Below are 27928 nucleotides of genomic sequence, written 5' to 3' on the forward strand. Positions count from 1 at the left end.
ATATCTGCTCCAGGCTCACTCCTCCACCTTCTTTCAGCAGGGGGCGGGGTGAATCCAGAGGAGGCACCAAAGAGAAGAAAGCAATTGCTCTGCTCCCTTTTCCAGCTCCTGCCTTTCCTGTCCCTTGCAGGCTGCTTGGGGAGGAGCAGTTGCTGTTTGAGATTGGGTCACTGTCCAACAGATTCAGGGCACATGGCGAACCATGGCCTTGCTTGAAAGGGAGCAAAATCTTAACATTGAGGAGAAAGGCTTAATATTTATCAATTCTTTATTAATGGCAGACAAGAAGACAAACTCTTGTGCATCTTTTTTTTCTGAGTGTAGCTCACATCAGACAAAAGTACTAAAGTAATCTGTCATGGTAATATGCAGTACCACTACGACCCACAGAAAGCTAGGATATGGCAGCTACTAAATATTTAAATAATTTAGTTTGAAACCTTGCTCAAATGTTTAAGTCAGTCACCGACTATTAGCCATTTAGTTTGAGGTCACATAAACCTCTGTTTTTTTTCCCTTATACCGTTCCATGTAACCTTTCGTTGTTCTTTTTGACCGTTCTATGTAACAAATTGTTCTATTGTAAACCGGGGTGAAGGCTTATTGCTAAACCTCGGTATATAAAAAACCTCAAATAAATAAATAAATAAATAAATAATAAAAAAAATTGTAAAATCCATCTAATCTGCTACAATTATTTCCTGTTGTAATTCCATAGACCCCAGTTAATCTGCAACTATCCCCTTACTGTTTTGCAGCTAAGAATACACTATGCTTAGCTCATGCTTTCTTGAATTCTGTTACTGTTTTTGCCTCCACCACTTCCTTTGGAATGCTGCTCCATGCATTCATCATTCTTTAATTTAAAAAAAAAATCTGTTGTTACTCTTGTATTACTTTTGCATTATTTGTACCTTTGAGCTCTCTGAGTGTCCCTTAGGGATGTACAGAGGGATGCCATACGTTGCATTCGGGATTCAAATTCGTCGGGAGGCTGATACGTTGCTTTTGGCAAGGGGGACCCCCGATACGTTTATACGTTAATTCCTATTCGTTTCCCCACTAAAATTAAATTAACTACAACCCCCCCACCCTCGTGACCCCCCAAAGACTTACCAAAACTCCCTGGTGGTCCAGTGGGGGGTCCGGGAGCCATCTCCTGCATTCATACCCTCAGCTGTCATATTCAAAATGGTGCCGATAGCCTTTGACCTACTATGTCACAGGGGCTACTGGTGCCATTGGTCAGCCCATGTCACATGGCCATCGGCGCCATCTTGTGCTCCTACCATGTGACAGGGGCTGACCAATGGCACCGGTAGCCCCTGTGACATAGTAAGGGCAAAGGCTATGGGCGCCATTTTGATTACTGGCAGCCGACGGCCCGAGTGCAGGGGATGGCTCCCGGACCCCCCGCTGGACCACCAGGGAGTTTTGGTAAGTCTTGGGGGGGTCAGGAGGGTGGGGGGTTTGTTTAAATTGGCTCCTTTAGGCAGCCGAATAATTCGGCGAAGATTCGTTGTATTCGTGGGGAATCGCGATACGTTTCGCTTCCCCACGAATACAACAAATATGGCCCTATATGTTGCAGATTCCCAATTCGTAGAGAATGAATGCACACCCCTAGTGTCCCTAGCATAATCACCGCCCCCCCCCCCTATTTATTTAAGAATGTTTATATACCGATAACTATTTGCACATCGTATCGGTTTACAATAATCTGGGATTAAATATTGTTGCATAATTGTTTACATTGAACAAATGGTAGCATATTTGGTTAACAGAAGAATTATTACATAGTGGTATATATGGTTAACAGAAGAATAAATAAATAATAATATATAATTAACTAATTCAGTAATATGTTAAAATAAAGTGTATAAAGTGTATGGAAGCACTAAGGAATACAACCCTTGTAGGTTGTATTCCTCAGTGCTCATCACATAGGCTGATTGGTGCTGGTTCTGCGCCATTTTGGTAACCATTTATTGGACCGACTCTGTCCTGTCTATTCTTATGGAAGTGTAGGCAGGACTGGACACCAAAAGTAAGGTCTCAATGATGACCTGCACATAGGCATTATCATGTTTTGTTTTTTTTTCTGATTATGACCCTAGCATTTGTGTGCTTTATTGCACTGCTTTCCCACCTTGAGATCATCGGCTAGATACATCCTGAGGTCCTTCTCCTGCTAGGTGAACATCGGTGAACATCTCAATCCCCATCATATGCTGTTTCCTTGGATTTCTTCTCTCCAGGCACATTACTCTGCACTTATTTGCATCGCTACTTAATAGCTGCCAAGCATTCAATTAATTTTGCGAGAATAAATTTATGGGAACAGTGTGCAATGGCGTGGGGGGACGGGCGGGAGGGAGGACGAGGGTGGTGAGATACTGATGTGCAACAGGCAGGAGAAGAGACCTCACCTTGATCATATCTAATGATTTCAAGTAGCAAAATAGTGTGACAAATTAATTACATTTTTACTGCACTTACTTCTTGTGATGTACATCTCACTGTAAAATATTTTGCCTTGTATTTATTTTATTTTATTTATTTATTTGTTTTTATATACTGATGTTCGATTTTACATATCACATCGGTTTACAGAGAACTGAGTGGCGCAGGAAACCAAGCGTTTCCTTTTGTTTATTACAAAGGAACACCTATAACAGAAAAATGGTTAAACAAATATTCAATGCATATAATAACATTTTGTGAATCAGTAGAGCATGGTATAATATTTATTTTAGTAACTTTTCCATTAACTCATTTCATTACTATTTTGTATGCCAGGGTTACTCAACTCTGAATATTGCGGACCACAAACTGCTCTAGTATTCAGGATGTCCCCAATGAATATTCATAAGTTGTATTTTCAAAGAATTGACGCAAGAGCTGAGCTTATTTATATATTGTGGGTCTGAAACCCTATCTGGCCTGTTTGCAGTTCTCAAGGACAGGAGTTAGGAAACCCCTTGATATATGCACAGCTTTCAAAGACCCTAAAAGTAAGGCCTTGTGGAACTTTTTTTTTCAAACAGAAAACAGTCTTTCTCCACTCCTACAACCTTTCCATTACCTCTGGTTGTTGAAGGAGTCCAGGTAATTTGAGGGGTGAGATTCTACTTGGAACATGGCTCATAAGATCAAACAAGGGATTTTTTTAGCCTGCCTTCCAAATAATGCTCAAAGGAGCTTACAGAGTTTATATAATTTGGGTAACTCAAACACCCTCCATACATCCCAAACATTCCAATTTACCTTCTGCACACAGAGGTAAACAGACTGTGACATAGGTGGGGAAATTGTACCATTTCCGACCATTAAACATTATTCATTCAAGCCCCATTGCTTATGTGAGGCAAATGAAGAATAGCTAGCTTCTCTCCGTCTTATGGGTAAGTAAGAGTCAGTTTATATAAAAATAAAAACTTCCTCCACCTACATTGAGTCATTTTGTGAATCCAGCTCCTTAACCTTAATTAAATAAAAGATTGAAATGTTCTTATTAATACCCTAAAGCTATCTAAGGGCAAGCAATAAACAGGGACAGTTCAAGCTTTGTTCCTGTGGATGTCAAAGAATATGGATTCCATTTGGGGACTTATATATGATGCCATCAGCTTATTAGATATGCCATTGACATTTTAGTTATTTTTGCAAGGTTGTCAAAGAATATGATGTCTATCTATATGACTAAAATATGATTAAATATATTATTTTGGAAAGAATGCTTTTGAAAAGCATACTCCTTCTGTCCCTGCAGGCTAATACATATTGCACACAACACATTTTTGCTGCTTGTTCTGTCAACACAGAATATAATCAGCATTCACAACCATACTATATATTAGCAAAACTTTAGAGTAACATCATCTCTTTATACTGCTCTCCATGTTTTAACCCCTATCTAAAAAAATGCATAGAATAGCTTCGTTTCGGTCTGTTGTCTTCAGAAGCTGTTATGTAGCGTCTCCTAGAGGGATGACTCTGAAGAGCAAGGACTGAATGGAATGAATGATTGATGGATGATTTCATATCAGTCTAATAACTACAATGCTCCTTACAATTATTATGCACAGCAAATACAACAAGTTGAAAAGTACATGACACAAGGTCATGCTTTCCTTTCTCCCAGTGAGCGAAAATTGACACGGGAATGAAGACTAAAAATTGTCAGGCGATTGTGATGTTGCACTAGTTCCAACCAGAATCACGATTCTCTGACCCCATTTACTCTCAAGCCACCGTGCTGATGTTCACTAAAATCCACGCTGTAGTTTTCAAGTTACATGTGCATGGAGAGGCAGACAGACACACGGTCAACAACAGGCACTCTCACATTAACAAAGTCTTGAAAGCATGTAAGAAGCATGTATGTGTACATTCATCTATTTTATAATCTCGAGAGTATATGAATACTTGCAGTATGGTATTTATGTGTCACAGGGGTGAAAAAGGAGTGGTTTAGGGGTAATCCAGGCAGAGTTTATAAGTGTGCATGCATGTTGCTATTTTGTAATAGGTATATGTGCATACATTACCAAACATGTCTGAAAAATGTTACACCTGCTAAAAGACTAATGCAATTGAAATTGGACTTTTCTTTCATCTGCAGTGTTTGGGTGGGGTCTGAAGGAATGGGTGGGAGTTCATAGTGAGGTACTAGAGGGTCTAGTTCCACTGGAGAAGGACTGGGTGAGCTGGTGGAGGTATCAGCAGACTGAGTCCAAGTATGAACACAAATCTTTTCAGAACAGTATTCTGTATGTACATAGTTTAGAAAATACATGCCTCCACGTTTAAATCACAGATTAACATGCCAATTTTAGCACGTATGTTATTTATTTTATTTAAAAGCTTTTATATACCGATGAACATTGGGAACATCTCATCGGTTCACATTAAACAGTTAGCAGTGCAGAGGATGTAATAAAGAGTTACTCTATTAGTACAATGCATGCTAAAAGTAGATTCTAATTCATCTGCGCCAACATCACTTTTAAGAAAAAATATCAATGGCAGCATTAACATAGATACATTAATTAACTCAGGTTGTGCTAGCCTGCAATAATTTATAATGAGTTGATTAGCATATTCTTTAATTTTAATACTTTTAGTGTTAGGGCATGATATGGCCATGTTGATGGTACTGCGGATTACAATACTAAAATGGGTTAACTGTTAAACAGATATGTGTGTAACACACATTAATCCTGAAGCACTTTATTATACGGATACCTTAGTCCTAGTTTTCAATTACCAGGAAGGGTCTGAAAACCAAAAATGTTTAACTTCAAGAGGTAGATGGAGGATGCCCCATCCCCCTAAAAATGTTTTGAATATTTTTTGTAATTGAATTGGATGAAATTGTATATCATTGATTAAGAAAGATGGGGGATTCACTTTCCTTTCAGCTTGTGACTTCATCCTCCCCTCTCCCATTCTTTTTTATTCAGTAGCCAGCCTAATATAGGAGGAGTGTTTTTTGTTGGGTTTTTTTTTTAACTTAATTTGGAATTTTCTTTCTCGTGCCGAGTTAGGCTTCTATCAGTGGCCGAATAATTGTTTTATTTCTATTGAGGAACTTTTCTTGATCTGAATTAAAAAAAAAAAAAGATGGTAATTTGGAACGAGAAGATCAGATTTTTGAGTTTTCACAAATTACTGTTACTTAAAGAAATGGAGATCAGCATAGAGTTACTTTAATATTGTATGCTCATAGTCACAAGAAGAGAATACAAAACTCATAAGAGTTAAAGTGTTATGTGGATATTTCTCATTGTTTGCTGGGAACATGAATCTTTTTTCAGCATTCCCTTTTATAGAAAAGTAAACAACATCAAACTTTCTTCCACAGGAGGGAACAAAGGTGCTGACATCAATAGTCAGCAGGCTAATGAGCGAGATTAGTTTAAGTTACTTAGATAAACTTACCTGGCTATTCAGTGGGAATGTACCCAGAGAAAGGGTCCCACTGAATACACCCCAGAGAAAGTTATCTGGATAACTTTACTACCTAGCGTCCTTGGCTAACCATGGCTGGGCAGTGCTGCTGAATATCAGCTCTCTCGCCCAGCTGCAATTTAACCGCCACATTCCTCACTGCCTCTGTTTTATTCTGCTAAATTTAATGCAGATAATCTATTAATGAGCTATCCGGACAAAATTTAGAGACACAGCAGGGGTAAATATTCAAACCTCAGTATTTTTTGTATTTTTTTCGGGGGAACTCAAAACATTACCCAGACAAACTCTTTGATTACATGATTATGTATTGTTTTGTATTCATTTATTTCCATGGTAGGGTCAAACAGACATTTTCCTCATCGATCTGGTTATACTCACTGCCAGCTGTTCTATTATCAGCTGGAAACATTTGATCAGCATTTATAGTGTATCATAGGGAAGCTCAAATCAGCCCTCAGGGCCCTCACCGCGCCGGCCAGGTTTTCAGGATATCCCTAATGAAGATGAATGAGAAATATTTGCATACATTGGAGGTAGTGCATGCAAATAGATCTGCTGCATATACGGTATTCTAAAAACCCAACTGGCTGGGCGTCCCCTAAGGACCGGTTTGAATGCCCCTGGTGTATCATACATAATTACATATGCTGTTTTGGTGTAGGTAGCAAAAGCAGCTCCCAGCTTTTTTCTTGAATTCCCTCTACCCAGTAAACACCATGGTATATTTATCAGAAAGAGACAAGGAAATCCTTCTCTACCATTTTATTCTTGGAGGCTTTAATTCTTTTTTTTTTTTTTTTGCTTCACAGGATGTGTAGCACTATTTAATAAAAAGAAAATATACAACACCAGAAATGTTTATGAAATAACAGCTGCTGCTTCATGATAGTGATGAGAGAATTTCAGTTTAACCATATTGAGCTCAGTTAATGTCTGTCATGCAGATCACATAAGTGACACAACAGCAATTGTACAAAGAGATCTATTTAATCCAGAAACATTAAGGGGGTCATTTACTAAGCCTTAGGATTTTACCCTGGAGAAGCAAAGGAAGCCAAGTGGCATTTTCCCACTGGTAAAATAGCGCAGGTCAAAACTCTGCGGGTTAGGTGGTCCACGACTGGCATGCGACAGCAGCCTCTCGGCCCATAGTCACCACATAGTTAAAGGGCTCAAATAGCCCTATCAGTTGATACAAAGCTATGACCAAGGGGGTTCGATGGGGAGGGCTACAATGGGAGGAGGGTCCTGAGTCCTGGGGGGGGGGGGGGGAGTTGAAGGCCAGGATGGTGTTCTTACAATAGAGTGGGGCTGAAAAGGAGAAAAAAGGCCAATATTGTGTAATTTTAAACTTAAAACTTTTTTGGTCTATTGGAGCACCTTTAGATGCAGCAGAGGAGTGGGACAGGTGCTCTCTCTCAAGACCCCTTGAGAGCTTTACAGTTTGGGGAGTGGGGGGGCTTCGTTCAGGCTGATCGGGCCTTTTAACGAGCAGCCCAGTAGCATCGGGACACGCACGCTATCGCCCTGATGCTCCCGAGCAAAGTCAGCTACAATGCAGCTCACGATTTCTCAGGCAAACAATCTTATTTTATTTCCATGAAATTAAGCAGTCATGAGCTGCTGCTCTGCATGCCTTTGCAAAGCAGCTCAATGCCATTTTTTTTTTTTTTTTGCATTATTAGGGGCAAAATAATGCACTGTATTTAAAATACTAACTGACGGCATGTACTGCATGGCCAGTGCTGCTTACCATGACGTAAATGCCTAATGCACTTCAGCTTGGTAAATGACCTCCCTAAGTTAAGTGTCAAAATGGATTAAAACTAAAACAGAGGGAAGGAAAGCTGCTACAATGAATACAATGCTCTGGTTTTCAATTAACTGAACTTTTGAAATGTTCTGACATTTTATCTTTTCTAAATCACTAGTGAGCCCCGACCACCCCCCTCCTAAAGTGCTGTGTGTAGTTTTGCATGTCGTGCCTTTGCAAGGACATCGAAAGGAGAGAAGCAGCTCGGCGAAGGTCTACCAAAAATGCAAGAGAACCTGCAACACGTAGCTTAGAAAAAGTTGCTTAGTCACTTACTAAAATACAGTCAGGAGCGGGGTGGGGAAGTGGGGGTCAGGATAGAAACATTCAAATATGCAGCATGCTTCAATAAAATCCAAGAAGGTGACATTTTTCATATACAAATAAATTCAAGGATAATGGGAAATGATATGATATGGAGGGAGGGAGGCGAAGTCCAAGGAACCCCGCCTTTATTGAGAGAGTGGTAAATGCCGCAATACTCGTGACCTGGAATGGCCGCTGTCAGAGACAAGACGTTGAGCTAGATGCAGCTTGGTCTGAGCCAGCGTGGCACTTCTTGTGCCTGGACTCGCCTACCAGCAGAGGTGGCAGAAACCAAGACTGTGAAAATGAATGCGTGCTTGGGGGAGGGGGGTCACATACAGCGGGGCTGTGGTAAGAGAAAAGGCTGAAGAAAGGTTGGGAGTTTGAGGCTAGCGTTATACATCTTTAGCGGCTCATAAAAGAACATAAAGTCCAAACAGAGAAAGAAAAACATCCAAAAATGCTTCAATCAGGTCACACGCGCTCCCAAATCTTAATTTCTCATTGCTTAAGCAATGTGCCTGTCAAGGAGCTGCGTGCTTTCATGTGTGGTGCTGAATCGTAGATTATGTATGAAATACATTTTGGAGAAGCACAGGCATTACTAATATTCAATACACTTTCCTCGGATAACATATGTTTGCTTCATTACAGAAAAAATGAAGATTTTTAGTCCCTTGGAACTGCTTGAAAAGATGTACACTATTATCATTTTATTTCCATATTGCCTCTTTCCAAAGTATAATATAAGACAAGCAGCAGAAGGGGATTTGTTTTTTGTGGTTTTTTTTACAAACTAAAATATTCAAATATTTCTTTGTAAAACATACCTGTTGCAATCTCTCTCTCTCAGACACACACACACACACAAAATGTTAAGATTGCTCATGTTGCCAATTAAAGCTTTCTTTTGATATTTTTAGCATTGCAGATCTATCCTACAAGGGGGTCACATTTACTAAGGCTTTTTTCCCATTCTGTGTCTATTGGAAAAATGCTTAGTAAATATGAAGCCCCTGGTTTGTTAAATTATTCCCTCTGCTTTTTATAGCATCAGCATCATTCTTCAGTGTGAACTTTGCTGGGTTATCAGACCATATTTGCTGCTGATATATGAAGCACTCATCTAGCCACCACAGTCAACTTCAAGGTCATAGCACAGTAGTTATTACAATTCAATGCAGATTTCACTATTTCCTTATACCCTACTTGTATGCTAATTCAAAAACTGCTTTAGACTAAATTTCAGGTTAGCTGCATTTTTATTATGGAGCTAATGTGACATACCTTAAAAAATAATTACAAACAAATTAGAACAATACTAACCAAGAATGCAGGAGACTTGGGTAACTTATGATCACTTTTAGTTGGAGTAACATATTTTGCATGGGGGGTAACCTGCACAGAGAGGCTGTTACAACCCTAAACAGAAGACATTAGGGCAATCTGCACAGAGCAACAACTGCAACACTGAATACCTTGGTGGACATAGATGGCGGGGTGGAGAAAAAAGGGTATTGGATTCTGAAGATAGTCAATGCTGGGCCCTGACACTTATGGGCTGCGGAACTGATACACTGACATTGGGGATAAAGCTTCTATGGCCAAGTCCAAAATCAAAGAACATTAAAGCAACATTGTCTGAATTATGAGGAAGGCTGCTCACCAAGTAAAAATGTTGCAGTATACTATTCTTAAAATAAGGCATGGGGGAAACCTGCACAGAGCAGCAGTTACTGCAATGGGAAGCTTGTGGGCAGACTGGATGGATGCACCTTTTGGTCTTTTACTGCCAATAATACTATGTTACTATATTTATCAGCCTTCATGTAATGTTACCATTGTACTTTGAATGTACTATAATATTTATTATTATTATTATTATTATTTTCTTACTGCAAGATCTCTAGACCCAACGCTATGCAATTTGGCAAATGTATTCTAGCAAATAACATAATTGTATGAGCATCTCACATCTTCTCACTAATGAGTTTGGTTTTCAATTTGGGTGCTATAGACCTGGCTGGTAGATAGAATTAATTTTGTTGTTTATTTGGCCAAAGTAGTTCTGCCCCCATGTGATCATCTTCTGTTTGGCTACTCATCACGGATAGGTGGCAGAGGTGCTATTCGGGATTGTTTATGTCCGGTGGTAATGTCTCAAATTTCTGCCCAACCCACTTTGGTGTCCTGGTATCTCAGGATGCCAGTCTTGAGTATGACTCTCACCCATATTCATTCCTTTGGGCAATTTTATATATGATTAATCTGGGTCCCTGCTCTAGCACCTTGCAGTGGGCAGGCAAGTAGGAGTGATGCAAGAACATGGTTGCCATATCACCATATCTCAGGCCTTCCACCATGCAGTTCAGGTCCTCCACCGAGGATATCAAACCTTGTATCTTGTGGCTGGTGCAACCTTTTAGTCTTTGTTCCCATCGCTTTTCTTCATAGGAGTTCTATTTTGCATCATCTTCACAGAACCTGATATCCCCTCCATACAATTCAGGTCCTCTGCCATTGATATAAGATCTTCTGGCAACCTTACCCTCATGGATATCATGTTCTATTCAGATGTTCTATTCTTGCATATCTAATGAGATATGCTTCCTCATCTCAGAACTTGTGCTACCATCGGAGGACTGCCTTTCATCCATCTCCATAGCACATGTAGTTCTTCACAAATTCATTTCAGCCCTTGCAGGGCAGTATTGTAATTCATCTACTCCGCTCCAGTTATTAAAGCTTGCAGAACATTCCTGCTTAATAATAAACCCTGTAAGTTTTGTGATGGAGGACTTGACAGGTGTGTAACAATATATAGCTTATACTACCATACCGAAATAAGAGTCAGTTGCATATGTTGCTACCAATCCTCTATTGGTTTCAGAGAGCTGTGCTATCTCGGCAGTAGTATATAGTTTATTTACAGCATTATTAGGTCTTACCAAGTTGTTAAATAAGAACATTAATGACCTTTACAGTTACAAGCAGCATTAGTGAATGGGATATGGTTGCAGCTGGGTCAATGGAGAGCCCATGGCAGGTGAGATGTACAGGTCATTGGTAGGGCCTCACCTGAAGTACCATGTTCAGTTCTCAAAAATGATAGAGACAGGCCCAGAGAAAGACAATCAAAATGTACGAGGTCTGTATCAGAAGACATATGAGGAGAGGCTGCAGGATCTAAATATATATATATACACTGGAAGAGATAGGATAGATAATGATGCACAAACTTCAAAACTTTTCCATCAGAAGGAAAACAGTAGAACTAGGGGTTATGAAATGAAACTCCAGGGGGGACAACTCAGAATTAATGATAGGAAATATTTCTTCACTGAGAGGGTGGTGGATGCTTGGAATGCCCTTCTGGAGGAAGTGATAAAGAAGAAAAGTCAACAAATTCAAAGGGACATGGGATAAACACTGTGGATCTCTAAAGGCCATAGGATGGAAATGAAGAAGAGGGTGCATGAGGGTACCTGCATGGAGTGGCAGTTACTACCCTCAATCAATAGCCTCGATGCTTTCGACACAACTGCAACATCATTCCCTACTTTGATGGCTGAGAGCAGGGGGAGAAAGGGAACTGGATATAGATAATAACCAAAACAAGCCCTGTCTGTAATCATTTGGAGTACTGACATGCAGACATAAGGGAAAAAGCACAGGATGGATTCTACAGCCAAGTCCCAAAGCAAAGAATGTCAAGCAGCATTGTCTGAGTTATCAAGAAGGCTCCTCACCCAGTAAAAATGTTGCTAGCAGTAATTTATGGGTTTGACAGTTGATTGTAAATATTACTACCCTTACCATAAGGCTTGGAATGGCAGATACTACACTTGAAAGAAACATGGGGATATCCTGCAAGGAGCGGCACATTCTATCTCAAGAAGCTTGCTGGGCAGACTGGATGGGCTATCTGGTCTTTTCTGGCATCATTATTATATTACTATGCTACCATGGTGCTAGTGGCGGGGTTGACTACACCCTAACGGGTAGATTTTCAAACAGCGCGATTTGGCGTACTTTTGTTGGCACATCAGGCGCCAACAAAAGTACGCTGAATTTTAGTAGATACGCGCGTAGCCGCTAAAATCCTGGATCGGCGCGCGCAAGGCTACCGATTCCGTATAGCCAGCGCGCGCCGAGCCGCGCAGCCTACCTCCGTTCCCTCCGAGGCCGCTCCGAAATCGGAGCGGCCTCGGAGGGAACTTTCTTTTGCCCTCCCCTCACCTTCCCCTCCCTTCCCCTACCTAACCCACCCCCCCGGCCCTGTCTAAACCCCCCCCTTACCTTTGTCGGGGGATTTACGCCTCCCAGAGGGAGACGTAAATCCCCGCGCGCCAGCGGGCCGCTAGCATGCTGGGACGCGACCTGGGGGCGGGTCCGGAGGGCGCGGCCATGCCCCTGGACCGCCCCGGGCCGTAACCACGCCCCCCGGACCCGCCCCCGAAACTCTACGTCCCGCCCCGAAAACGCCACGAGTATTGGGCCCGCCCCCCGACACGCCCCCGACATGCCCCCCTCGGAAAACCCCGGGACTTACGCGAGTTCTGGGGCTCTGCGCGCGCCGGTAGGCCTATGTAAAATAGGCGCACCAGCGAGCAGGGCTCTTAAAATCCGCCCCTAAGAGTGCACAGCAAGTGCTATGTTGAAAGCTATTCAGGCAGAGTATACCATGCAGATACCTGCCACCACATGTCATGGGTGGATAAAAGCATAGATGAATGGCTGCCAAGTCTTCAGCTTTGAAGGCTGGAACTTGGTCTGCTCACCACCCCAAAATGCTATGCAGCAGATTGAATAAGTGAGCCCTGCTCTTGCTATGGACTAGAACATCATTGCACTGCAGAGATCTTCCACGGGTAAGCAAAGATAGAATTACAGAATCATTGGAGGGGTGAGATTTCAATGGTACTGAATCCCAAACAGCAGAATATTGCATTGAGGATCATCAGAGGGGCGAGGCTTGGATGGCCCTGCATCCCCAGAATATTTCATTTAGCATGATAAATACTAAGCATGTATGAATTGCAAGTCAGGTGAGGGTGTGGTAACCCTAAGGATTAGAGAATATGACTAATGGTTGAATTGGTTTTACTTGGTTAGATAATATGTTTAATGTTTGAATTGGCTATGTAATTATGACCAATGCTGTGGCCATATCCAACCAGTAAAGATCTTCATTTCGAATAATGTCATGCAGAGAGCTTCGTTCACAGCTTAAGTGAACATAAGTGGGGAAGGAAGGTAAAGGATGGGGGAAAAGGGGTGGGGATGGGAAATTTTTGACTTGAAAAGAGGAGGCGAGACACACCTGACAGTTGTGATCTTTATCAGCAGTCATTCAATGTGTTAATATTGTACTTCAGAAGTGCTATTACAACTTGATTCCAAATCAAATCATAACCAAATTCCCCATCATTTTATCAAGAAAGACAATTTAGTATATCTGAAAAGAAACAATACCACCCAGTTTCAAGGTGATAATTATGAGAAGAAAACGTAACATATTTCTCAATATACCTTGCTGCATTCAGGCTCTATTGGGTACTATATGATCCACAATGTGGGATTTACAGCTCATGAATTGAGAACTTCCAGACTTTAAACCATGATTCACTTTGGATTTAAAGATCCTCTCCAGAGATAAATGATTGTTTGAGAGGCTTTAATAAAGATGTTTTTGCCAAAGTCTCTAAGAGTTAACCCCCTCTTTAAGGAGGGAAGAGCACTAAAGCAAGTCTTTTGGACAATGATACATTTTAAAAAATGTAGAATCCTTGCATTCCATCGTATGAAAAAGTGGCATGACATCATCATCCATTGGGGTTAAGCAACAATGTCTAATTTTACTTATAGATCACCATGTTCATCTTTTCATAAGTCCGACTGGATCTCTTTTTCCTGCAGGTCAATACTGAAGAACTTGTTTTGGGAATCTTCATATTTCATTCTTTCTACATGTCGATTCCATTATTCTTTATATTTGAATTTCTCATTCAAGGAATATATATTCAGATCTTTTCTAATATCATCATTCCTAATTTTATTTTGTCTATTGCATTCTTTAACAAATTTAAAAAAATTCATTTCTGCATCCTGAATTTAGCAAATATCTTTATGCAAAATCCAGGCTTTGGATCAATAGAAAGTGTCAGTGCTGCCATAGCTTTCAAAAATTGAAGTTCTGTTTTCTCTTTTAGTTTACCCTCTAATGTTCTTTGAATGGAACTACAAATAAATTGAAATCAATGCAATATATTTGTTAAATCATTATTATAGCTAAAAGTATTGTTACAACAAAAATGAATAGAATGTGAAACTTGTTCAAGTGACAATTTCACATCAAATAGGCTTTTTCTTTAAACACAATTTAAGGATATTTTGAGATTATAGCTTTTACAGAGCTGATGTAATTAATAAACTGATTTCTGTACTCCTTTTTCTATTTCACAGTAAGCATCATCATACGGGTCAGCTGTAGGAGAATTGCATTTAAAAAATGTATTTCAATTGAATTACATTCTAAGTAGCTAATTTCTTCCTTTTTCTAAGAAAGTTATCAATATAGATATAATATAGTGTCAGTAATAAGGAACATACTAGTTTGATTCCTTGATTTAGTTTAATCAGTTTTGGAATACTCTTTCCACAATCTATAGGCATTTGTATTTTATCATACAGTCTTTGTATGGCATTTAAGAGTTGAGGTTATCTTCTCTTCTCCGAGGTTTGCTGCACTTCACTGGGGTTAACACTGTCAAATGCTTACTTGAAATATCTAAAAGCTAAATGCAAATAAAATTCTCTCCTTTTTTCACCAATTTGCTTGTTTACAAAAACTATCAATACACAAATGCCCTCAGCTATAAGTTGCTTTGTTTGTTCTTCAAACAAAAGAACACGTGAGATTGCTATTAGTCATTTATTTAAAAGCTTTCTCTAAATTTTGTAACCTGAATTTAATATGCTGTCACTACAGTTTTTGCAGCAAGTTAAATATGACTAAAAATAAACAAATGATGATCCAGTTGAAATGAGAAAAGCTGATACTGTTTCTATATCACTAGGAGGACCCAGAATGTATTTCATCTACTACAAAAAGAGACAAATATATTTGCATATCTCTACTTCCCAGTTCCATTTGTCCACATATTACAGATTAAAAATATTCATAGAAACAGAGACATGATGGCACCAAAAAATCATATGGCCTCTCTAGTCTGCCCATCCACATAAATGGCTCAGCTCTACAGTTCCTACCACTCCTTTAGAGATCCCTTGTGCTTATCCCATGCTTTCTTGAATTAAAATTGTTCTTTCTCCACCACCTATAATGGGAGATGTTTCCATGCATCCATCGACTTCTCTGTAAAGAAATATTTCTTGAGTCTGCTGCATTTCACCTTCATCCCATAACCTTTTGTTGCAGATCTCCCCTTTCCATTTAAAGAGGCCCACATCCTGTGCATTGATACCTTAGAGTTATTTAAATGTCTCTATCATATCTCCCCATCCCATCTATCTTCTAGGGTATACATATTTAGATCTTTAAGTCTGTCATTATACACTTTGCATTGAAGACATGTATTTTAGTAGCCATTCTCTGGGTTGACTCCATTCAGTTTATAGCATTTTGAAGATGTAGGTTCCAGAACTGTACATAGTATTTCAAATGCGGTCTTGCCAGGGACTTATACAAGGGAAATATCATGTTGCTTTTGTACTGCTGACCAATCTGATCCTTATGAACCCAAGCATTTTTCTGGCTTTCTTAAATGTATATACTTTTCTTCACTCTACCACCTCTTCTAGGAGGTTGTTCCATACATCCACCACTCTCTCTATAAGAAATATTTCCCTAGATTATGCCCATTCTACTCTTTCTACATTCATCCCAAGACCACTCATTCCAGAGCCTCCTTTCCATTGCAAGAGCCCTGCCTCCTGTGCATTGTTACCTTACAATGATTTAAATATCTCCATTGTAACTCCCATATCCTGCCTTTCCACTAAGTATAGATCTTTATGGCTGTCCCCATGCGCTTTACTTCAAAGATGTCTAAACATTTTAGAAGCCATCCTCTAGACTGACTCCATCCAATTTATATTCTCTTGAAGGTGTGGTCTCCAGAATTGTACACCATATTCCAAACGTGGTCTTTCTAGGGTCTTATAGAAGGGCATTATCACCTCCTTTTTTTGCTGTCCATTCCTCTCCCTATGCATACAAGTATCTTTCTGGATTTTGCCATTATCTTGTCCACGTATTGGCCACCTTGAGATTATCAGATATGAATATCTCCAGATCTGATCTTGATTCCTAATATAATTTCACTCCCTCTACTGTACCATTCCCTTGAATTCTTGCAACCCAAATGCATGACCTTGCATTCTTTAGCATTAAATGTTATCTGCCAGTCTATAAACTATTCTTCAAGTTTTACAAGATCTGACCTCATATTTTCCACTCCTTCCTGGGTGTCCAGCCTTTTGTAGATTTTGATATTATCAACATAAAGACAAACTTTTCAGAATATTGCTTCTAAAAATGTTGACAAGAACCTTTACAAAGACATTTCCAGGAGGAACACATTTAGTAACACATCTCTCCTTGGAATGAACTCCATGTACTACTACCACTTGTCACCTTACACTCAACTACTTTATAACCAAGTGAGTCACTGTAGGGCCTACACCAAAGATGCTCTTTTTTTTTTTTTTTTTCTAGATCACCAATGTGAAACTATGTCAAAGGTTTTAATGAAATCCAAGTACAATACATCTAAGACTTTCTCCTGATCCAACATTCTGGTCAACCATTCACAGAAATTGTGCCAGAATGACCCTATCACTTTATCTACTTTAAGTTTAGCCAGCACCTCAGAATCATATTTTTAAGAAAACTGTTTGAGGTTTACCTTACTTTTAATTTTGTTTCTGTTTTCTTTTGTTTTACTCTTGGAGCTTCCTCAGTAAAATCTGAACAAAAATAATTTTAAGCAATTCTGCTTTTTCCTCATCAGCCTCTTCATAGTCTTCCTTTTCTCCTCTGAATCTCAAAATGCCATTTTTGCACTTCTTCCTATTACCATTTCTAAAAAAAAAAAAAAAAAAAATCTTGCTCCTCCATTTTTTCATATTTGCTATTTTTTCTTCCATTTGGATCTTTACTCTCCTGACTACTTTCCCAGATATTGTTGCCCACTTTCATCATTCTGCAATCTCAATGCTAACCTTTTTTCCTTAACTTTTCAGCTACTTCTTTAGGAAACCAAAGCAGCCTTTTTTCCCTCTCATCTTTATTTAATTTCTTAACAAAACGTTTAGTTGTCTTTACTAAATCTGCCTTTAGTTTTGTCCACTACTCTTCTACTTCCCCTAGATTTTCCCATCCAGCTCTCAACTCCTTGAAGTAATCCCCATTTTAATAAAGTTTGTTTTCCTGAAGTCTGAGAGCCTAACCTTAGAATGAGCCATCATCACCAGCACTATAATACTGAACAACACCATCTGGTGATAATTGGTTCCTAGATGATCATGGACCATATGAGAAACACTGTCCCATTGGTAAGCACCAGGTCAGTGTTTGCACCCTTCCATATGGGTTCCATTACCAGGTGATAAAACATTCCTCCCTGCAGAGAATCCAGGATCTCTCCGCTTCTAGAAGACATTGTAGCCATAATATCCTGTTCAACATCAGCAGATTGAAATCACCTAGCAATGGCTCCTCACCTTCCAAAACAATTTTGTGAATCTCCTCAATTGAAATTCTATTCATTTCTCCTGCCTGGGAATGTCTGTATATCACACCAATATAGATGAATGTTTCATTCCCTCTTTCCAGATTAATCCACAGATTCTTCCCCTTACCTCATAAGCCCTGCATTTTTGTTGCTTTAATATTATTATTTAAATATAATGCCACTCTCCTCCCTTTCATCCTACCCTATCCTTTCTGAAAAGGCATTTGTTTTTGCCGAATTGGAAAATTTCAAAGAAATTGTCCAATTTGGCATGGGTCGGATGGCCCGAATCCCCAAGATGGATTTTCCCCGAACTTTGAGGAAAATTCATTGTTCGGGTTAGCGCGGGGGAGAGGGGCACATTTATTTAAAAAAAAAAAACCAAACCCACGCCAACCCTTCAAATTTACTTAATTATAACCCCACCACCTTTCCGACCCACCAAAAAACTTGCCTAAAGTCCCTGGTGGTCCAGCGGGGTCCTGGGAGCAACCTACCGCTCTCAGGCTGTCAGCTGCCAGTAAACAAAATGGCACCAATGGCCCTTTGCCCTTACCATGTGACAGGAGCTACCGGTGCCATTGGTCAGCCCCTGTCACATGGTAGGAGCAATAGACGGCTGGCGCCATATTAGAAAATGGCTTTTAGTAAGTCTTGGAGGGAGGATCGGGATGATGGGGGGGGGGGGTTGTATTTAAGTAAATTTGAAGGGTTGGGGTGGGGTTTTTTCCCGGTTATTTTCGGCAAAAATTGCCGAGAAAAAAAAAAAAGCGACCCAGCAGATAAAAACGAATCACATCTCTAATCAGTTATGATTTTCCAAGGACCATATCTTTGTGACAGTCCAAGTTAGCCTTTTCCATGACAGCCTCTAGATCCGGGACTTTATTTCCTTTACTTTAGGTTTTAGTGTACATAGCTTTCCAGATATTGCCATTTTTCCCATGTTTATTCATGTGCTTAATGTTTTACTTAGCTGAGGGCATTTGTCACCCATTCCCAATAATCCTAGTTTAAAGTTCTCCTCAGTAGGTTTGCCAGTCTGTTCCAGAAGTCACTTTACCCCTTCACTGATAGGTGGACACCATCTCTGCACAGCAATCCTTGAAATGCTGGCCCATGGTACCGGAAGCCAAAACACTCTGGTCAACCCCCTCTAAGCAATTGTTCATTCACCTCCAAAATGTGAGCTTCTCTGTCTCAACCTTTATCCTCAACTGAACTTTATTCTCAATATATTATAATAGTGTTGTTTACCATGGTCTTAATGACTACCTATTTTCACTAGCCTACACACAAATGAAAAACCTCCCTCCCATCCCCTTCTTAACTTCCTGATGATATATCATCGCTTCCCATTCCCTTCGTACCCATATGTCATCTTTTTAATTGTATTTGTATTGTTGTTGTTTTATACCCTTTATTTTGCTTTATACAAATTATGTATGTTTTAATCTGTAAACCGCTTAGATCGACTATAGCCTTTATAGACGGTATGCACAAATTTTTAAATAAAATAAATAAATTACAGTGGAGTTCTTATGATTTTTTTTTATGGCAAAAATCTTTCATGACAGCATCTAGTATCGGGGGATACAGCCACTTGAAGAAAAAAGGTCTAAAGACATGACAGCAGCTATTGCATAATTCATTCATACTACAACAGGGCTGTTCTGGTGATATGCAAACACTCCATCAAATGTATATTGAACAGATTTAAATTTCTTGCAATTGAATATGAAGTGCATTACATTTGATCATAAAATCTACTTCAGTAAATGTGTTTGAAGCATAAATGGCATGCATTTTAAACACATTTCTATAAAAGTAAGAACTGTGCTGAAACTATGCAATAGGGATTTGAAAGAGGTCACTGACATTGGAAAGTGCTGTAACTGTTTTTGAGTCACAAGTCTGGAAGTGGGATTATTGTTTTTGGAAGGATTCAAAAAAAAGCTCAACTTCCTTGTGAAGGTCTACAAAAGACTCTGCCAGAGAAGAAGCAGCAGATGGAATCTGTAACTGCTTCAGAAATGACTTATACTTGCCGTTCCATCTTCATAAGGAACAGAAGATAAGCAAAATAATATTTGCTTGTGTGTGATTTATCTTATTTATTTATTTATTTATAATTTTTATATACCGACATTCTTACATTAAAATGCAAATCATCATACCGGTTTACATAAAACAGAAATGTGGCATTCACATCTCCTGGCATACAAGGCTTTTCTGATGACAGTATTCCTTGAGGATGAACGTTAACTCCTGTGGTTAGTCATGCCAAGGCTTTCCTGATTTGAAAATGTAGTGCAAATTCTGCCACATCCAAAGCATATTAAATAAAGGAGTTTCATAGGGTTAGAACAGAAACATTTAATGCAATGATCAATTTGCCTCTCTCCCAGTCCCTCCTAGTACAGAGAAATATGGACCTAACAAGAGGTACCCTGTAATGTCTGTAATGAATGAGCAGAACAGGCATAGAAAGCGGAGAGACTGAATATGGTGCAAATATTCAGTTTTTGCTGAATTTTGCAAACAATCCTGAAATAAGAGCAGAACCAGACATGTGATTTACAAGTCATATTCATGTTGATTAATCTCTTCCAAATTATATCTGGACTATACTAGTTTCATTGCTACTCCTGAAACAGTGCATATCCCTAAAGAATAACCCTTTATGTCATATTTGGAAGATATTTTCAGGAATGTAGTAGAATTCCACTTCACCAGATGCATGCAGCTCCTTTGTGGAACCTCTGGACCCTATTTCTATAAGACTCACTCCTATCATGTGATCCGGCAAAATCATTTTGAAAACAGAAGTTATTAATGTCTGTTAAAAAAAAAAAGAAAAAATGTGTGCAAAGACTACAATATTTAGGACCTGATTTACTAAGCTTCTTTCCCCATAAACACAGAATAAACCCTTAGTGAATCCTGCCCTTAGGATGGATTTTTCAAAGGAAAATGTAACATACGATCATAAAAATTTTCAAAAGCCCATTTACCTGCCTTAAAAGCACATAGCATGGGTTAAAGGCTTTTGAAGTACTGCTACAATGTGTGCTATTGAATTGTCAACAGGCTTTACCCCTGTTAAGTGCATTTATGGCAAAAATTGTTATGACAGTACATCACATTTCCATTTTCCTTTGCAGACTGCCCTGTTTGGCATGCCATGTTGCATGAGCTTAGCTTCAGTGGTTGCTTGGGTGTGTTGAGGAAAGGGATGAAATGAGGTGCTATGAATCAAAGTAATAATGCTTGCAGGGAATAGCACATAATGACCACATCCTCACATCTTCTGCCACGAACATCTACATGTGTGGCGTGCCTTTGCTAAGAATGTTGACCAACCTCAAGCTGCAAAAGGTGCTTCAGAGACATTTGACATCTTCTCTGAAACTAAAACAGTTCTTTTAAAATGTTGATTATGTAAAAAAAATAAAACAAGTGAAACCGACAGGAATGAGAGCACATTAAATTTGTTCCTCCTAAAATGAGCTGGTACAAAACAAATGTGTGACGGTAGTTAAATATTTTGTCACTCAAAACGTTGTTATATTTGTTTCCTTTTTTTTTTTTCCCCTCTGAAGAGTCATCTCCCTGCTCAAATGGACAAGCAGAAAACATGAAAGTATATATTTTTTTAAATATATATACAAAACACCAACAGAGAGGATCCAGCTGGCAATATATGAAGTTACTCTTCCTGGCAACTGGATAGGGATTTTGTAAATGTGTGTGTGTGTATGTGTGTGTCTGTGTGATGTTTTTAATGAAACAGCACAGTTCAATATATATTTTACCGCAGAGCATCATTAATAAAATACTATTGCTCTGGCCCTTCTGGGAACTTTATCCTGATAGTGGTAGATAATTGCCTTTGAGAGAAACATAGAAAAAGCCTTGAAGAGGCTGCAGTGGTTTTGGTTTTTTTTTTTTTCCCTGATCATGTTAGGCTGCTAGAGGGGGGAAGACACAAACAGAGATAAGCACTGCTTACCTATTTTCTTTGTCACCCTAAGGATCACCTGCCAGCAAACGTTTCATTATAGGGTCTGCATTTCTTCTCCTTTCATGCATTTCTGAGGTAAAAAGATTCTAAAAAGAGAAAGAAAAAAGAGGGAATGTGAGACTACCATTCGCTGCCTACAATGCTATAGGATTATTCTTACTGTCTTCACACACTTGAAAGATGATGTATGGAAATCGCAAAGCCATTATGAAGGTGATTTTGTCACAGCCCACCTAGCGATGAAGTCTGTGCAGCCAGACTTCAGCTCTAATGTTCAAAGGTCACTTATGGGCATGGGTCCACTTTGATAAACAGCGGGACCGCACACACCTTAGCGTGGCACGAGCGCACACATTTATATCTGCTAGAGAGCGGGCGCAAATTTCCATTCAAACATTGACGTGCATGTGTAAATGCTTTCCTCGCCCCAGTTCTGGCCCCAAGCATGCCTGTATATATAGTACATGTAAAAGTACGTGCAAAAATTGCTGGCGTGAGTACTTCTATGCATACAACGCCCAGGGGAACTGATAAAAGGCCCATCCATGTGAGGGTTTTTACATGTGTAAATGCTTTTGAAAATTACCCCTCTGTCAAAAGTGCTACCTCTCTGTCTCTGAAGAAAGCCTTCTTGCCCCATGCTCGTAGACAACCACAAAAAGGTAAAGCAGCTCCTCAAGTGGTATTAAGAAATCACAGGGACTAGGTACAAATCTGCATAAATAAGAGTTAGCGCATTCACCCTTTGGAAGGATATAGTGAATTCTAGATTTGTTTTGTTTTAAACTACTCGTGTTTATTGATTTTACATAACTTCAGAAAAACAGCTTCAAGAAAAAACTTTACACGCCAGCCAGTTCTTCCATTAAGTAATCCAAGGTAAACCCCCCCCTGTAGCCACCTCTCCTGCTATGCTCTATGTTGTACCCACTAAAACCCAATCTAGTATTAAATACACTGACATGAGACAGGACAGGATCATTTCTTTTTTTGTTTCTGTTATAAACTTTTCCTCCCAGGGGAAAAAAGAGCTTTCAACTCACTAATCCATCTGGATTAAAATATTTTGTAGTCATACTGACTCCAGGAAGTAAATGGTACCTTTCATCCGATGAACCAAAATAAACCATATGCAGATGTTATTGCAAGTTATTTTTCTGACTTCATTCTGAAGATGGGAGCTATGAGGCCTGAATGGCAATGCACAACATCATCTTTTTTTTTTTTTGTAATAATCTTTATTCTGCATCTGGACAGTACTGTAACACATGAAGTGTATCAGTATACCAACACTGTACATATCATGATATATAATATACCGCAAATGAGCAAGCAGCAACAGGAAACACTGAAATGCCTTCCCCCCCCCCGCCCCCAAACCACATTCTATTTACCCATTCATTGCATCGATGTGTAATTTCTTTTGGTTGATCAAATAAAATATATCACAGCTTCAAAACCATCCTAAGAATAAAGGGGCCGGTGCCAAAAAAAAAAGTGCTGAAAGCGGGCGCTGAGCACACTGTATTGCATTGGCCCCAAAATGTAAAGTGAATATCATAATGGATAGAGGAGGAGGAGGGGAGGGGGAAAGATGGGGGAGATAGAGAGTGAGAGCAACCATGCTGAATTAAAACTGTAAAACAATTACCATGATTTCTAAAATGAATAAGAAGAGTGAGTTTAATTGGCTTTAGGAACAGCCTAATTATGTATTCTCAGTCTCAGCTGACACATGTGTGCTTTATTTTCCCCCAGTCTATTATGAGCACAGTCTTCTTGCAAAGCAGAAAGAAAGAAAGGAAAAAAAAAAAAAAAGAATAGACACTCTGTGCAAAAATCCTTCAATATGAAATGTGATCTGATTGGCTCGTCAATAGCCAGGAGGTGTTAGAAAAGGGATCAAAGGCAACTAAATCTCCAAAATATATAGAATGAAATACTTCTTTGCCTAAAACCTAGAGAAAGTGATTCCCAAACCTGTCCTGTTGACCTCACAGTTAGTCAGGTTTTCAGGATATCCACAATAAAGATGCATGGGAAATTGTTGCAAACACTGGAGACCAAATAAATGCAAATTTATTACATAAATAATGATTGCTGATATGCTGAAAATGCAACCGTGAAGTGACTAGGGCAAACTTCAGAACCAGTGCTACAGAAACCTCTTTAATATCATTAGCACCTTCTGTGATGTTGAAAGCATCTGATCATAATGGGAGGCCACAGTTGCCTTATCAACCTTATTCAATCTTTCAGTAACTATTACTTTTCCTCTTATCGTAAAGAAGAATAACAAATCTGAATGAGGAAATACCTGCAGTGTTTCTAAGGTGCTTATACAATCAACCAATTACAATGCGTGGCTTATCTGCAATTCTTCACAGTACTAAATGAACATATAGCTGCTGATACTGAGGTCCATATTCGGTCGCTATCCAGCTGAGCAAGCTAAGCTGGATAAACATATCAGGCTAACTTGGATGGGCTATTTCATGACGCGGTCATGCTACTGAATATACCCGGCTATCTAATAGCCGGATAAGTTTATCCAGCCAACTTTAGACCCGCACAATGGAAAGTCTAACTTATCTGGTTAACTTAGCTGGATAAGGCTAAATATTGACATTTACTTGTCTAACTAGGAGATGCATCAAACCATAGAAGGGCTGTAATGCACATTCAACAGTGTATATCAATCAATATATGTTGTTTATTTATTTATTTATTTATTTTTAGGTTTTTATATACCGGAAGTTCCTGTATACAATACATATCACTCCGGTTCACAATTAACAGAGAAAACTATCGCCGGGAAGGCGGTTTACATGGAACATACATGGAACATGGAACATATCGAATAAACTATAATAAAGTACAATCTAATTTAAAACAACTGAAATAAACTTAGGAAATAACTTGGTACATGTAACTGAAGCAAGATGAACATTACATTATTGCTGCAAGGCAAGGCTGGATGTTTGTTCTTATTGCTATTAGCTCTCTGGGAAAGCTTGATGGAATAGCCAAGTTTTGAGTTTCGCCTTGAAAGTAATGTGGCATGGTTCAAGACGGAGGTCTGGTGGTAGTGAGTTCCAGAGAGACGGGCCCGCTGTGGATAGAGCACGTTTCTCAGGGTAGATTTTGCAGGTTGTGTGATCATTCTATTCTGGTATGGCCGTTCTGGTTGGTTTGTTAGAAGAGTGTAGTTGAAGCTGGAAAGTTAGGTTGAGTGGGGAGATGTTGTGAAGGGCCTTGTGAATCATCATGCAGGTCTTGAACTGAATCCTATATTTGATGGGAAGCCAGTGGAGATGCTGGAGGATCGGGGTGATATGGTCCCTTTTTTTGGCATTGGTAAGTATTCTTGCAGTGGCATTCAGTACCATCTGGAGTGGTTTGGTAGTGTATGCTGGAAGGCCTTGCAGGAGTGAATTACAGTAATCTAATTTAGTGAGAATGATGGCCTGGAGTACTGTGCGGAAGTCCCTATAGAGTAGAAGGGGCTTTAGTTTCTTCAGCACTTGTAATTTAAAGAAGCATTCTTTTGTGGTGTTATTTATGAATTTGTTGAGGCTGAGTCTGTTGTCTAGTAGTACTCCCAGATCTCTGACTTGAGGTGCTGTGGAGTATCCTGAGGCGTCTGGAGGGTTGCTGGATGTTGGCGGGGCAGATTTATCTGGTGCTATTATGAGGATTTCCGTTTTTTTGGTGTTTAGAACGAGGTTGAGGCTGGTTAGAAGATCGTTGATGGTTGAGAGGCATTTTTTCCAATGATCCATGGTTTTGTGTATGGTCTATCGTACAATATCGTACGTGTATGGTTTGTGTATGGTTTATCGTACAATATCGTACGTGTATGGTTTGTGTATGGTTTATCGTACAATATCGTGCAATATAAGTGATATTTTGCATAGTCTTGCCCAGATTTTCTTCCCTAGTACAATGAGCTATTTTGCATGCGATTTGCATGCACGCATTTAGCAAATCCATGCAAAGAAGCTCATTAATAGGCAATTTCATGTTAATATTTTAACATGGCTGACTTAGAAAATGGTCAGCCCCATTAAAATAACAATACTTCCTGGGAAATCGTTAAAGGTAATGCAAGAGGCCTGGGATACTAATGCAGGTCCCAAGGCTCCTGCACTACATTTAAAGGGTCATGCAATTGAAACAAAAAGTGTGAAACCAAAAAGACAAAATGTAGTGGGGGGAAAAGGTTGACCCCCCTGTTCACTCCAGGGTCGCCTCGCAAGGCATCCCCAACACTCAAAAATATTAAAAAAATAAAAATAAAGTCCTTACATGATGATGGCCACCCCTACTCTCCTTTCCATTGAAATAATGGCTAACACAGCTCCCCCTCCTCCAACCAATCCCTAATAGTTTCACACAATCATTGGGGGTTTAGTGACCCCCCATCCCCCAAATGTATGAACAATACATTGAGGTTCAGAGGCAATCCACCCCATCTCCTCCATATACTAAATCATAGCCAACCCCTCTCCTGCACCCCAAACCTTAACAAGTGGCCCATGATCCCTCAATGGGGCCTGAGGAGGGTGCTAGCCTAGGTAAGTGCCATTTTCCAAAATAGCATTGACCTGACCTTGCCCCAGGCCCCATATGGTAGAGGCAAGGTCAGGTAGGCCCCATTTTCCAAAATGGCACCAACCAGGCTCAGGGATAGGAGACAGCTTACCAAATAGGCCCCTAATTGTGAAGGTTATGCTGGTGTATTATTAATGCTCTAAAAAAAGTTCTCTGTTAAATTCCATTCTTCACATGCTCACGATTTTTCTTTTCATTTTAAGTCTGTTTTTCTGAAGATTACACCAATATGAAGGCTTATATTGATTGCCATAGAGACAGACACAAACAGGCTGATACAATATAGTGCGTTCAGCTGAGCAGACAGCTTTACAGGCACTTGGATGCACGTTTTGGACATGCATCCAAAACCCCTCATGCAATAAGGGGATTATCGCATCCAAAAATACACGTCCAAACCAGTGCAATGCTAATAGAGCTCATCTCATGTAAATTCATGTTGATAAGGCTATTAGCTATTAGGGATGTGAATCGTTTTTTGACGATTTAAAATATCGTCCGATATATTTTAAATCGTCAAAAATCGTTAGAGGCGCGATACAATAGGAATTCCCCCGATTTATCGTCAAAAATCGTAAATCGGGGGAAGGGGGAGGGGAAGGGGGAGGGCGGGAAAACCGGCACACAAACAACCCTAAAACCCACCCTGACCCTTTAAAATAAATCCCCCACCCTCCCGAACCCCCCCAAAATGTCTTAAATTACCTGGGGTCCAGTGGGGGGGGGGGTCCCGGTGTGATCTTCCACTCTCGGGCCACGGGTGCATTAATAGAAATGGCGCCGGCGCTACCTTTGCCTTGTCATATGACAGGGCAAAGGTAGCGCCGGCGCCATTTTGGTTCCTGTCCCCCGACGTCATGAGCGCAGGAGATCACTCCCGGACCCCCGCTGGACCCCCAGGGACTTTTGGCCAGCTTGGGGGGGCCTCCTGACCCCCACAAGACTTGCCAAAAGTCCAGCGGGGGTCCGGGAGTGATCTCCTGTGCTCGTGACGTCGGGGGACAGGAACCAAAATGGCGCCGGCGCTACCTTTGCCCTGTCATATGACAGGGCAAAGGTAGCGCCATTTCTATTACCGCCATTTCTATTAACGCACCAGTGGCCCGAGAGTGGAAGATCACACCGGGACCCCCCCACTGGACCCCAGGTAATTTAAGACATTTTGGGGGGGTTCGGGAGGGTGGGGGATTTATTTTAAAGGGTCAGGGTGGGTTTTAGGGTTGTTTTAGTGTGCCCGAGAGTGGAAGATCACACCGGGACCCCCCCACTGGACCCCAGGTAATTTAAGGCATTTTGGGGGGGTTCAGGAGGGTGGGGGATTTATTTTAAAGGGTTGGGGTGGGTTTTAGGGTTGTTTTAGTGTGCTGGTTTTCCCGCCCTCCCCCGATTTACGATTTACACGATTTTAAGAAAAACAAAACCGCGACGATCCGATTC

General features: G+C 40.1%; 1 protein-coding gene across 2 annotated transcripts in view; it reads right to left on the reverse strand.

Moving 5' to 3' along the window:
• Positions 1-27928, reverse strand: part of LINGO2 (leucine rich repeat and Ig domain containing 2) — a 1615267-nt gene that overhangs the window by 838083 nt on the left and 749256 nt on the right. For both annotated transcript variants that reach the window (XR_003857484.1, XM_029606680.1), the window contains exon 4: positions 21866-21963. The gene's annotated coding sequence lies outside the window, so the exon portion shown is untranslated. The remainder of the gene's footprint in view (positions 1-21865; positions 21964-27928) is intronic.

This window comes from Rhinatrema bivittatum, chromosome 1 (assembly GCF_901001135.1).
Source record: "Rhinatrema bivittatum chromosome 1, aRhiBiv1.1, whole genome shotgun sequence".
In the NCBI taxonomy this organism is placed as follows: domain Eukaryota; kingdom Metazoa; phylum Chordata; class Amphibia; order Gymnophiona; family Rhinatrematidae; genus Rhinatrema; species Rhinatrema bivittatum.